We start from the raw sequence: 15,099 nt of genomic DNA on the forward strand, positions 1-15,099 counted from the left end.
CAGAAAGATAGCGTGATCGAGAAAAGTTGAGAGGAAGAGAGAGATGTAGAGTGTACAGACAGAGACAAGAGACAGAGGCAAAGAGAGAGACCGAGAGAGAGAAAAGAGGAAAAATCAGACAGATACAAGCAGGTGATAAGGAACGCTATGGTGAGATTAAAGAGGTGATATTCCAAATTCTGATTGGTCTAAGCTCTCTCAATGGTCGCTCACACTCCATTTTTCCCATTTAGGACAGACTCTGTTCCAGGGGCTTGCTTTTGAGATTCAAACATTCCGTGCACTTTCACACACAGAGACAGACAGAAACACACTGATACTCACCCCCTGCTCAGTGCACACGGTGAAAGGGACAATGGCTGCCAGAACCTGTTTGAAATATCCACAAGTCTCTCATTCAAAGTGCCCTCTCTGCCAAAGTCCAGCTCATTCAGTCAGCTCCCATCTCTCTCTACTCCAGGCATACCTCCCCCAGGGATGGAGCACAGCCAGAGTCATCCCAGTGGGATTACAGGGAGGGAGGGAGGGAGGTGTGAGAGAAGGCAGCAGGGAAATAGTTTCATCCAGTCTGCCTTTGTCTGCTCCTGCTTTGCATCTTATTATCTTGGAATGAGAGCCAAATATATTTTCAAACTGATCAAATTCCTTTGTCTTTGTGGTTTCCTATTGATCAATGTTAAAAATCTCAACTTGCGATTGCCAAGAATCTAACCCAGGTACCTGCTTGGGAAACAGCTACACTAACCACGATAGCACCATCACCGTGCACTTTACCACAACACAGTCCCCAAACATAGTTAAAACGACCTTTATCATGACAAATTAAACAGAGGTAATGTTGATTCACTAAAGGTGATGTTAGGTCATGTGACAATAACTAATATGAAAAGGTGAATTTATAGGAGCATCTGAAATCGGGGAGGGAGCTGGCTCATTGGGCAGGTGCAGGGGGGGAGTTCCGAAATCCCTCTGGTTGGGTTTGGATTCCCCCGGCAATGCATCAGCTGGTTCGTAGAAAGGAACAAATAAAGAAACAGAATGATATCAGAGAAATAGTTTAGTCCAGCCTGCCTTTGTCTCCGCCTACTCTGCATTTTACTGTCTTGGAATGAAAGTCACATTTATTCACAAACTGATCAAATTCCTTTTCTCTTTGGGATTTCCTGTTGATCAATGTGAAAATGTCAACGTGTGATTGCCAGGAATCAAAGTGAGGAATTGAATGAAAACAAAGTAAATTACTGTTGAAAATAAATGTGCAATCAGAAGGAATCCTTACAGTATGTTCTTTCCTCTTTCTGACAGGAAACTCCTGGTGTGTTTTAATTTGCCCAGATGTGTAGCTCAGAGAATTCAGTGAGGAAGAGTGGACAGGAGCCTGTCGTTGCATTTCCCTCTCTGGCCTGCAGTGAACGATTACATTCCTGCCTCAGGTAACTGTCTGTGTGGGGTTTGCACATTCTCCCTGTGTCTGCGTGGGTTCCATCAGGGTGCTACAGTTTCCTCCCACAATCCAAAGATGTGCGGGTCAGATGAATTGGTAATGCTAAATTGCCCACAGTGTTAGGTGCATTAGTCAGCGGTAAATATAGGGGAATGGGTCTGGGTGGGTTACTCTTCAGAGGGTCAGTGTGGACTGGTTGGGCCAAATGGCCTGCTTCCATACTCTGAGCAATCTCATCTCATCTCATCTAATACTCACCTTCCTCCATATCATTTATTTTTCTACCCACTTCACTCACTGTGAACAGATTACTTGATATGAATGTCGCTTTTGTGCATATCTAATCCCTCTTTTGGTTTTGCTTTTGTTGTCCCACTTCCTACTAATTGTTGCTGATTACTAACAGCACTTTACACTGGCTTTACCCCTCCAGTCTCTTTCATTTTGCTCCTCAGATGGAGTCAGTTCTTGCCCATGAGGAAAGGAGTGTTATCATGTTGCTGCTCCTCCTTCTCCTTTCGGTCCATTCCTCACGTGGACTCCTCGTTCCGTTATCTGCTGCATCCAACGTTGGCTCTGAGTTACTTGGATTGATTCACCAATTGAATTATTGTTCTAACTGGATATGTCACGGCATACTTTAACTGGTCTCTGAAATGTTTCTGTGTCACCACATAAATAAGGGCATTTGTGCAGCAACTTAAGTTCCTCAGCATGTATCCAATCTGAGCAAAGAGACGAAAAGAAACAGAATCCAAGAAATAACCAGCATTAAAGAAAAATAAAATATGCAACAACCAGAGAAGTATGAAGCTGGCAGATATGGCAAAGAGTAAAATCACAGAATTCTTCCTGCTCTCTACCTCTGGATCATTCTCTGTTTTTCTCTGACCTCTCAGTTCCTTCCGCACCTTAATGGCCTCGAAGATATGTCTGACAGTCAGAATGTTGATAAAGAGAATAAAAGTGAATGGGAACAGTGGTGTTAAAAAAGTCTCAAAATATCTAAAACCTATCCACCGAGGGTCATGTTCATAACTGTACGTGACATAACAGAAAAATGGTACATTGTTGATCATTTTTCCAGGTCTATACACAAAGGCATTTGGAATGTTCTTTAAACAAAAGAAGATGCAGATTGTTGCTAGAACCCTGGTTGCAGTTTTCCCTGTGCAATACTTAGTTTTCATCTCATGTAAACAAATGGCAACAAATCGATCAAAGGAAAAAGCAATGGTGAACCACGCAGAACAATCAATGGTCAAGCGGCTGAGGGCATAGAGAACACCACAAACAGGAGTGATTTGCAGAAAACACAGTGGATAATAATACTGTCGAAATCGGTGAAGGATGATGCAAAAAACAATGAACAATAGATCTGACATTGTCATGGCCACCAGATAGCGAGTGCTGCACACAGAAAGACCACATTTGCCCCGAGCTAAGATTACAATCACCACTAGACTAACTGTAAGAGAAAGGAAAAAAGGACATAAAGTTAATAATCAAAGATTCTCTGTGCCTGAGCCCAGACTGTAAGTAATGATACAAAGATAATTGTTGTTCCATGTCATATGAACCACAGCAACAAACTCTCTCCAAATGAATCATTTGCATTTTTAAAGGACATAGGGAAGAACATGAGCAGCAGATTACTCACAGAAACACAGTCACATCCTCAAGGTGGTTTTGGGTCAGCAGCAGTCGATTTCACCTGCTTTCCAGGTTACTCTAACTGGCTGGCATTTCTCATAAGCTCATAGCATCTACACAAAGACACCTGGGATCAGCAAAACACAGAATAGCAGGCACCTAATGTGGACATTGATCGCAAAATTACTGTATTGGGTTTTGGAGTCTCCACAGTTTAGTTTTCCTCCAGAATTCGATATCCCCACTGTATGAACTACAGGACAGGGTATTTAATCAGTCCACAGTATCCCAGAATGAATGGCCTCTACAATATGGATGAATAAATGATAGGGCATTGAATCCGTCCCTCGTGAACATCCTGACAATCTGAACCATGAAGATATTCAGTAGTAAATCCAATCACCATGTCCCAGGTTGGATACTCACCACAATCAGAAAGCCTTCAACATTTGACCCGACCTCCCTCATCTGTACAGGACGGCACAGCACAGTCCTCAGCAAAAAATCTGAATCCCCACAACATTGGTCACGGTATCGCTCTGGTTTAGAAAGCAGACGCTTTATCTGGGATGAAGCAAAGCTTCCTGCCTGATGTCCAGACTCATGCTCCCAAGCTCCTCTCCTTGTGAATGGAGATTCCCCCTCCCAGATTGGGAGCACACCCTGGGGTGAGAAAACCCCACAGGTTACCCAGCATTCTCCATGGAGATCACTAGAATTGTACCACAGCCTGGCACTGCAGCCTAATAAATATTGATTGAAATTGATAGCCAAAGACAAAATAACAATCCCAAATAAACACACCTTCATACAGACCATTATTGATGTGGAACATCAAAGGATGACAGCAATGAAGGTCAACGTGGGAAACATCCTGTTGGATGAAGTTGTTTGATCTCTGTGGGAGTGCAGCTGCCTTAATACACCAGACCTTAGTGTTTGTCCTATTAGACACTGTATCACGGCATTGTGCATCATTTTACAAATGGCACACTCACACGTCTTTTTGACATTCAGTAACTCAACAATACACATCATAATTGAAACCCTGTTCTCAACACCCCTACCAGTGATCTGTCCTCATAAATATCACGCCTCCACACATCCACTGACTGATGAAAACACACAAGATGGACAAACCCATCCGTGCTCACCATCAGTTATCACTCCGAATGACCTGAGTTAATAGAGTGTGGTGCTAGAAAAAGTACAGCAGGTCAGGCAGCATCCCAGGAGCAAGAGAGTCGATGTTTCGGGCACGACTCTCCCCACCTGCCCACGATGGTATGGCACTGCCTTCACACAAATAAAATCAGAATCTATGCAACATTGGTCATTGCAACTGCTCTGAAGAAGTGTCCTGCCTGAAACCTTGACCCTCTTGGTCCTTGGATGTTGCCTGACCTGCTGTGCCTTTTCCAGCACCACGCTCACTCTGCAGTCCCCATAGTCTCCTCGTTCCTAATGACCTGCTGGACCCACCCATTACACTGTTTTATCTGGGCTCCCATTTGGAGTGAGCTGCCTGAACAAGATCCACCAACACAATCCCTTTCCATCAAGGAATGGGAAACACCAGGTGTCACTGAGAGGTGGGTTGTTACAAAACCCATCTGACCGATAGCAGGCTGTGAACTACCACAGAGAGAGGGTGGTCTTCCGAAACCCTTTCTAGACCAGCCAGGACCGGTGCTCAGCCAAACTCCATCAATGTGGCCTCAGTGTAAACCCATTCTGCACAGTATAGGGAAACACACAATGCTGCACATTACTGAGGAGCCCCTGAACTGACAAACTATTCACTTTAAACTCAGTCAGTGAGGACACTATTGTCTGACAGTGGGATTTGCCTTGCTAAATGGAAATATAATAGTTATCAGTTGTCTATAGAAATGAGGATGATTCAATGCAGAGGTTTATATAAGTTAAGTTGTTCCAAGACTTACCAGGAACACCAGTGACAGCGATGATGGTCTCGTACACTCTGTTGATCCTTTCCCAGAGAAGATGCATTTTATTGTTTGTGACACAAAATTTCCCTGCCTGCTGCTGGCTATGTGTCAGAATTGGAGAATTCTCTCGAAGTTGAAGCTGACACAGTTCCAGAGACTTTATTTTATATTGTGTGGTATCTCCACTGGGAAACTGTGATTACATCTTCAACTGTTTTATTATCATTTTGAACAAACAAATTACGACAACAGGTTTATTTTAATGATGTAATAGCATTGAGATTTATGTCTGTATTTGAATGCCCCAAAGAATTCATTAATCTGATCCTATTAGATCTCAAACGTTAGTTCCAGTTTGTCTTCAAGTAACAATACTTGCAATATTTCACTCACTATCAATCCCATCAATATCTCAATATCTTTTGATATTCTTTTCAGTGATGACCTTCATTCTGCTGAGGTTATTCAGTTATTCAATATCTCAAGTTGGAGAGCTCCTTGAGAGCTGTTCTACTGCACACTGTTAGCCCACTGCTTTCCGTGTTCATTCAGTTATGCGACTGAGTTGGGAAATTCTCTCTGTGAGTGAGCATTCTAATACTGAACCTGAAGCTGATACTGACCACACCTACAGCTGGAACTTCCACTAGGTCACATTTTCTCAAAACAAGCACAAAAATAATCAGAACTTTCAATTCAAAATCAGAGAATGATGGCATCATACAGGACAGAGATGGTTCTTCACTCAATCGAGTTGGTATCTCTAAAACCACACTCAAAGCTACACAGGGCTGGAAAATAGAAGCCTTCACCAATGAGATAACGAGAATCCAGAGACAGGATGTCCCTGTTAGGGTGAAAGGCAAGGCTGGGAGGTGTGGGCAAATGCTGGATGACTGGAGAAATTGAGATTTTGGTCAAGAAAAAGAAAGAGGTTTATGTCTGGTTTGGACAGCAGAGATCAAGTGAATTGTGAGAAGGCATATACTTCAGGCATATACTTAAGAGGGAAATCAGGAGGGCCGACAGGGGCCATGAGACAGCATTGGCAAATAAGGTTAAGGAGAATACAAAGGGATTCTATAAATACATGAAGGACAACAGAGTAAATGGGGGAGAATAGGGCCCCTCAAAGATCAGTAAGGCAGTCTATGTGTGCCCACAGGAGATTGGGGAGATACTAAACAAATATTTTGCATCATTGTTTACTGTGGAGAAGGACATGGAAGATATAGAATGTGGGGAAAGAGATGGTGACATCTTGAAAAATGTTCAGATTACAGAGGAGGAGGTGCTGGACATCTTAAGATGCATAGAGGCGGTTAAATCCCCAGGATGTGATCAGGTGTACCCGAGAACTCTGTGGGAAGCTAGTGAAGTGATTTCTGGGCCCCGTGCTGAGATATTTGTATCATCGATAGTCACAGGTGAGTTACCGGAAAACTGAGGCTTGGCTAATGTAGTGGCACTATTTAAGAAAGATGGGAAGGAAAAGCCAGGGAACTATAGACTGGTGAGCCCGATCAGTGGTGGGCAGGTTGTTGGAGGGAATCCTAAGGGACAGGACGTACATGTATTTGGAAAGAAAGGACTCTTTAGGGACAGTCAGCATGGCTTTATGCCTATGAAGAGGATTGATGAGGGCAGAGCAGTGGCTGTGATCTACATGGACTTCAGTAAGGCATTCGACAAGGTTCCTCACGGTGGGCTGGTTAGCAAGGTTATATCTCATGGAATTCAGGGAACACCAGCCATTTGGATACAGTACTAGCTCAATGATAGAAGACAGAGGGTGATGGTGGAGGGTTGCTTTTCTGACTGGAAGCTTGTGATCAGTGAAGTGCCACTGGTGCTGTGTCCTTTGCTTTTCATCATTTATATAAATGATTTAGATGTGAACAAAGGACGTATAGTTTGCAAGTCTGCAGATGACATCAAAATTGGAGGTTACTTCAGAATACACAGAATCTTGTTCAGATGGGTCAATGGGCCAAGGAGTGACAGATGAAGTTTAATTTAGATAAATGTGAGGTGCTACATTTAGGAAAGACAAATCAGAGCACGACTTATGCACTCATGGTAAGGTCTTGGGGAATATTGCTGAACAAAGAGACCTTAGAGTGCAGTTCCTTGAAAGTGGAATCACATGGAGATAGGATAGTGAAGAAGGTGTTTGGTATGCTTTCCTTTATTGGTCATAGTATTGACTATCATAGTTGGGAGGTCATGTTACGGCTGTACATGACATTGGTTAGGCCACTTTTGGAATACTGTGTGCAAATCTGGTCTCCCTCCAATCGGAAGGATGTTGGGAAACTTGAAAGGATTCAGAAAAGATTTACAAGGATGTTGCCAGGGTTGGAGGACTTGAGCTACAGGGAGAGGCTGAATAGGCTGAGGTTGTTTTCCCTGGAGCTTGGAGGTTGAGGGTGACCTTATTGAGGCTTACAAAATTATGAGGGGCATGGATAGGATAAATAGACAAGGATTTTTCCTGGGGTTGGGGGAGAAATTTTAAAGAGACCTTTATGCAGAGGGTGGTGCGTGTATGGAATGAGCTGCCAGAGGAAGTGGTGGAAGCTGGTACAATTGCAACATTTAAAAGGCTTAAAAATGTGTTGCTGGAAAAGTGCAGCAGGTCAGGCAGCATCAAAGGAAATGGAGAATCGACGTTTCGGGCAGAAGCCCTTCTTCAGGAATTTCTGAAGAAGGGCTTATGCCCGAAACATCAATTCTCCTTCTCCTTTGATGCTGCCTGACCTGCTGCGCTTTTCCAGCAACACATTTTCAAGCTCTGATCCCCAGCATCAGCAGTCCTCACTTTCTCCAACATTTAAAAGGCATCTGGATGGCGTTATGAACAGTAAGAGTTTGGAGGTATATGGGCCAAGTGCAGGCAAATGAGACGAGATTATTGAGGCTATCTGGATGAGATGGACCGAAGGGTCTCCTTCTGTGTTGGACATCTTTCTGATTCTCTCTCTCTCTCTCTCACATACACACACACATACACACACACACACACATACACACACACACATACACACACACACACACACACACACACACACACACATACACACACACGCAGACACACGCACACACACGCACACACACACACTATATATGACACACATGTAAATAATGTTTCTGCCTTTCTATGTAATAACTTCCTTTCCATGGGAAAACAACTCACTCTGCTCATCGATAGGTCCTTCAAACTTGGGACTGAGCGAATTCACAAACCGATCTCAAATGGGGTGATGTCACAACAGTTCAGATAAGATTCAAGTTCATGGAGTTGACAGCCCTCACTCAGTCTGTCTGAATTCTGATTTTCAAGGGACCAAATTCAGACAAAATAATATTACACTCAATGAGACATAATAAAACTTAAACATTTATTTCATAATTGGGACAAAAATGTCAAGTTGGATTCTGAATCAGCCAGGAGGCCAGCCATTGAACTGACTCATATTCAGATACTTCCCAACTCTTATTGTGGACCCGGGTCAAATCCTATCAATGACAGACGTCAGAAATTCACTTTAATAATCATGTGGAATTACAGCTCTAATGGTGACCACAAAACCCTTGTCAATTGTTGTTAACACCCATCTGGTTCTCTAATGCCCTTCAGGGATTAGGGCTGTCCTTGTCTTGTCTGGACTCCATGTGACTCCATACCCACAGCAATTGGTGCGGTGGGTGGAGGTCAGCCATCTAAGCTCCAGGCGCTCACAGCAGGAGGTCCTCAAGATTGTGTCCTAGCCCTAACTATCTTTAGTGACTGTATAACTGACCTTCCCTCAGGCAGAATGTCATGAGTCCGAGGGCTCTCTAATACTCACACAATGTTCAGCAGCATTCTTCCCTCCTCAGATACTGAAGCACTCCATGTGGCTCTGCAGCAAGATCCTGGCAACTTCAGCTCCTCTGAAACGGTGTTAGGGAAGTGGAGCCGGAGGTGGATGAACTTCTGATCATTCTGGAGGCTGAGAGAGTAATTGAGAGGAGTTAAGGGAAGTAGTCACACCGCAATCAGGTACAGGGGAAAGGTAGATGGATAACAGTCAAGAGACAGAAAGGGAACCGGCAGATAGTGCAGGGACCCCCTGTGGCGTTCCCTCAATAACAAATATACTGTTATGGATAATGTTGGGGGGGGGACAATTTACCTGGGGTAAGCCATGGGGTACAGATATCAGGCAGAGAATCTGTCCCTGTTGCTCAGAAGGGAAGGGGAAAGATGAGCAGAGCATGAGTCATTGGGGACTCCATAGTTAGGGGGACAGATAGAAGGTTCGATGGGAACGAGAGAGACTCACGATTGATGTGTTGCCTCCCAGGTCCCATTGTTCATGATGCCTCTGATCGTGTTTTCGGGATCCTTAAGGGGGAGGGTGAGCAGCCCCAAGTTGTATTCCACATAGGCACCAACGACATAGGTAGGAAATGGGATGGGGATTTAAGGCAGAAATTCAGGGAGTTAGGGTAGAAGCTAAGTGCTACAACAAACAGAGATGTTAGGTCAGGTTTGTAACCCATGTCACATGCTCACAAGGCGAGGAATAGGGAGACAGAGCAGTGGCTACAGGGATGTTATAGGACGGAGGTCTCAGATACCTGGATAATTGGGGTAGGTGGGACATCTACAAAACAGCATTGTCTACACCTGAACCAAAGGAGATCCAATATCCTTGGGGTGCAATTTGCTTTTGTGCTTCATGAATGTTTAAGCTAATTCAGCAAGGGATGAGAACCTGAATTGTAGCTCCAGTGGAAAGGAGGTGGAGAGTACTGAGGTCAGAAATAAGGTTTCAAGGTTGTAGGAGTGTCTTGGCAGGAAGGAAGGTGGTGTGAAGTGTGTCTACTTCAATACCAGGAGCATCCAGAATAAGGTGGGAGAAGTTGCAGCATGGGTTGGTACCTCGGACTTCAATGTTGTGGCCATTTCAGAGACATGGATCGAGCAGGGACAGAAATGATTGTTTCAGGTTCTGGGGTTTAGGTGTTTCAGTCGGAACAGAGAAGATGATAAAAGAGGGGGAAGTGGGACATTGTTAGACAAGGACAGTATTATGGTGACAGAAAGGACGTTTGATAAGGACTCGTTTACTGGAGGGAGAATGGGCTGAGGTTAGAAACAGGAAAGGAGAGATCATCCTGTCGGGGGTTTTGTATGGGCTTCTGAAAAGTTCCAGAGAAGTAGAGGAAAGGATTGCAAAGATGATTCTGGATAGGAGAGAAAGGAACAGGGTTGTGGCTATGGGGGTTGAAAATGTGTTGCTGGAAAAGCGCAGCAGGTCAGGCAGCATCCAAGGAACAGGCGAATTGACGTTTCGGGCATAAGCCCTTCCTTCGATTCTCCTGTTCCTTCGATGCTGCCTGACCTGCTGCGCTTTTCCAGCAACACATTTTCAGCTCTGATCTCCACCATCTGCAGTCCTCACTTTCTCCTAGTGGCAATGGGGGCATTTAACTTTCCAAATATCGACCAGAAACGCATACTTTAGATTTATCAGTTTTTGTCCAATGTGTACAGGAGCGTTTGCTGACACAATATGCAGACAGGCTGACAAGGTGCGAGGCCACATTGGATTTGGTACTGGGTAATGAACCAGGTATGATGTTAGATTTAGAGGTAGGTGAGCACTTTGGTGATAGTGACCACAATTCAGTTACATTCACATCAGTGATCGAAATGGAAAAGTATATCCTGCCGGGCAAGAGATGTAGTTGGGGGAAAGGCAATTATGATGCGATTAGGCAAGAGTTAAGATGCATAGGATGGGAAGGAAACTGCAGGGGATGGGCACAATTGAAATGTGGAGCTTGTTCAAGGAACAGCAACTGTATGTCCTTGATCAGTATGTACCTGTCAGGCAGAGAGGGAGTGGTTGAGCGAGGGAACCGTGGTTTACTAAAGAAGTTGAATCTCTTGTCAAAGGGAAGAAGAAGGCTTAAGATGAGACGTGAAGGCTCAATTAGGGTCCTTGAGATTTACAAGTCAACCAGTAAGGAGCTAAAGAGAGAGCTAAGAAGAGCCAGGAGGGAACATGAGAAGTCTTTGGCAGGTAGGATCAAGGAAACCCTGAATCTTTTGAGAGTTATGTCAGGAATCAAAGAATGACTCAAGAAAGATTAGGACCAGTCAAGGACAGTAATGGGAATTTGTGCGTGGAGTCCGAGGAGATAGGAGAGGTAAAAAATGAATATTTTTCATCAGTATTCAGACAGGAAAAAGGCAATGTTGTCGAGGAGAATACTGAGATACAGACTATTAGACAAGACAGGATTGAGGTTCATAAGGAGGAAGTGTTCCCAATTCTGGAAAGTGCAAAAATAGATACGTCCGCTGGGCCACATGGGATATATCCGAGGACTCTCTGGGAAACCAGGGAGAAGATTGCAGTGCCTTTGGTTTTGACCTTTATGTCATCATTTTCTTCAGGAATAGTGCCAGAAGACTGGATGGGAGTAAATGTTGTCCCCTTGTTCAAGAAGGGGAGTAGATACAACCCTGGTAATTATAGGCCACTGAGACTTACTTCAATTGTGGAAAAGTGTTGGCAAAGATTATAAGAGTTAGGATTTATAATCATCCAGAAAGGACAAAGTTGTTGAGGGATAGTCAAAATGGTTTTGTGAAGGGTAGGTTGTGCCTCACTAACCTACTTGAGTTCTTTGAGAAGGTGACCAAACAGGTGGATGAGGGTAAGGTGGTCGATGCGGTATATATGGATTTCAGTCAGGCGTTTGATAAGGATCTCCACGGTAGGCTATTGTACTAAATACAGAGGCATGGATTTGAGGGTGATTTAGCGGTTTGGATCAGAAATTCACTAGCTGTAAGAAGACAGAGGGTGGTAGTTGATGGGAAATATTTATCCTGGAGTTCAGTGACTAGTGGTGTACCGCAAGGATCTGTTTTGGGGCCACTGCTATTTGTCATTTAAATAAATGACATGGATGAGTGTGTAGTACGATGGGTTCATTAAATTTGTGGATAACATGAAAGTCAATGAAGTTTTGGATAGTGTTGAAGGACGCTGCAGGTTACAAACGGACATAGATAAGCTGCAGAGCTGGGCTAAGTGGTTGCAAATGGAGTTTAATGCAGAAAAGTGTGAGGTGATTGACTTTGGAGGGTGCAACAGGAATACAGAGTACTGGATTAATGGGAAGATTCATTGAACAGATTCTGGATGAGAAGAGAGATCTCGGTGTCCATGTACATAGATCCCTGAAAGTTGCCACCCAGGCTGATAAGTTGTTAAGAAGACATACAGTGCATTAGCTTTTATTGGGAGAGGGATTGAGTTTCGGAGCCATGTTGCAGCTGTAGAAAACTCTGGTGCGGCCGCACTTGGAGTATTGCGTACAGTTCTGGTCACCGCATTGTAGGAAGGGTGTGGAAGCATTGGAAAGGATGCAGCGGAGATTTCCCAGGATGTTGCCTGGCATGGAGAGAAGGTTTTAAGAGGAAAGGCTGAGGGACTTGAGGCTGTTTTTGTTCCAGAGAAGAAGGTTGAGAGATGACTTCACAGAGACATACAAGATGATCAGTGGATTAGATAAAAGAAGTTACTGCAGATGCTGGAATCTGAAACCAAAAGAGAAAATGCTGGAAAATCTCAGCAGGTCTGGCAGCATCTGTAAGGAGAGAAAAGAGCTGACGTTTCGAGTCTATCTGAGTCAGGCCTGCTGAGTTTCTCCAACATTTTCTCTTTTATGATGAAGTAACCAGTTTGATTGGCACCACATCTACAAACATTCAGTCTATCCAACACGTAGTCAGCACCTTCAACATCCATGACCATTACCTTCCTAAAGACTAAGGTAGTAGATGCATGAGAACACCATGACCTGCATGTTCCCTTACAAGCCACTCACTATCCTGTCTTGGATCTATATTCCTTTAGTAAAGTCCCATCCGACCATAGGGCTGATCTCTCTGAGACCTGACTGGTCGTGTGTTTAACCTGGATCACCATGCCTCAGGGAAGCTGGGGGTTGAGAAGTGGGACTTTTATTGTGATCCCAACCAGCATGGTTTGGAGGAGCTGGTATTCGTCTGGGGGGTGGGCAAGGTTAAAAATCACACAACACCAGGTTGTAGTCCAACAGGTTTATTTGGAAGCACTAGCTTTTGAAGCACTGATGAAGAAGCAGCACTTCAAAAGCTAGTGCTTCCAAATAAACTGTTGGACTATAACCTGGTGTTGTGTGATTTTTAACTTCAACCAGTGTGGGAATTGAACCTGTGCTATTAATGTAGAACATTGAACAGGAAAGCACAGGACAGGACATTGTAACCATGATGACATATATTGAGCAGAGTGCAGTGCTGGCTGAATTTATTTTGAAATGTTTCTGACCTGTGTCGCATTTTCAGACAGCACTGTCAGGCAGTGATTAGTCCTTAAGGCAGGTCATAAAATCACTGCTGCTAAAAGCAGGAATAACTACTTATAATCCAGAATAATTGTCTGATATTTGGTCTGTTCCTGTGTCTCAGATGTTCTTGTACCCCTCGTGATCCCAGGGTGGTCGGTGTTTGTGTTTGAGTGGAACAAAACATACTGCCCGTGCCAGCAGCGCAGCAAATCAGTGACTGTCATTGTAACGGGAGGGTGTTCTGTAACCAGGGCTCTATAGAGCTGCAGCATAACCTCGCAGCTCTTAAACTCAGCTGGAATTGTATTTGAAGAGTATCTTTATCTCTGGTGTAATTGTGGGTTAACACATTTATCGGGACAGCACAGTAACCTCTGCAGTGAGCAGTTTCCCATTCAAACTGACAATGATTGATGCTTGTTAGTGTAAGGGTATAATATCAAAACAACTAATCTGAAGGAGATGGGGATCAAGACCTGGGTCAAGACCAGGCTCAGGGTGATCTGTCTGAGAAGAGTTCCCATCACCTGTCCTGTGGGGATTGGCTCACTGCCATCAATTCAACCCCTCACTTTCCACATGGAAATATTGTCATCATCTCAATCTGAATGTACACAATACAAATCATACCTGAGTATATTTGGTAAATGACTATAAGTAATGTAACCAAATTGATTCCCTGGGGTTTGAGATTGGAATGAGAATTAGATTTTATTGTCACGTGTACAGGAATACATGAGGACAGTGAAAAGTGCACACAGACACCATTCTCCACCACCATCTGCAACAAGATAGATTCACTTCCATTGCCTTGGCCATACACCAGTCAGAATCTGTCAGCTCCGAAAGAAATCATCCACTCTGATGGAGAATGGGGAAACTGCTATCCAGCCAGTGAATGACCTTTACTGTCTGAATCCTGAACCTGTTGCTGTTCCTGGTGATTCATGGTTCAGCCCCAGTGTATTGGAAGGTAGTGGGTCGAAGCCCTACATTAAAAAAGGGAGACAGAAAGCAGGAAGCACAAGCCGGTTAGCTTAACATGTCACAGGGAAACTGCTGGAAGGTATTATTCAACCAGATACAGCAGGTCACATTGATCAGTTGAAGATAATCTGGCAGAGTCGACATTGTTGTGTGTGTCCATTGAGTTTCTTTGAGGATGTAACATGTGTCATTGATAAAGGGGACTGCCCTCAGCTTAGCTTTTGTCCCATAAAATAACCCAGCAAATGTCATGACAGGAGGTAAAGGCTCACAGTGTGTGTGTGTGTGTGTGTGTGTGTGTGTGTGTGTGGGGGGGGGGGGGGGGGGGTGGGGGGGGGGGGGGTGGTAATGATCACACGGGAGCACGGGAGCACTGTGGTTTATTGAAACGGATGAGGAGCAGCACTTACATATCCGATAGTGTTGGGGCTTAAAGCAGCCCTTACATATCCGATAGTGTTGGGGCTTGAAGCAGCACGTCCATATCCGATAGTGTTGGGGCTTGAGGCAGCACTTACATGTCCGATAGTGTTGGGGCTTGAAGCAGCACTTACATATCGGATAGTGTTGGGGTTCGAAGCAGCACTTACATATCCGATAGGGTTGGGGCTTGAAGCACCACTGACATTTCCGATAGTGTTGGGGCTTGAAGCAGCACTTACA

The sequence above is a fragment of the Chiloscyllium punctatum genome, chromosome 29 (assembly GCF_047496795.1).
Source record: "Chiloscyllium punctatum isolate Juve2018m chromosome 29, sChiPun1.3, whole genome shotgun sequence".
Taxonomy (NCBI): Eukaryota; Metazoa; Chordata; class Chondrichthyes; order Orectolobiformes; family Hemiscylliidae; genus Chiloscyllium; species Chiloscyllium punctatum.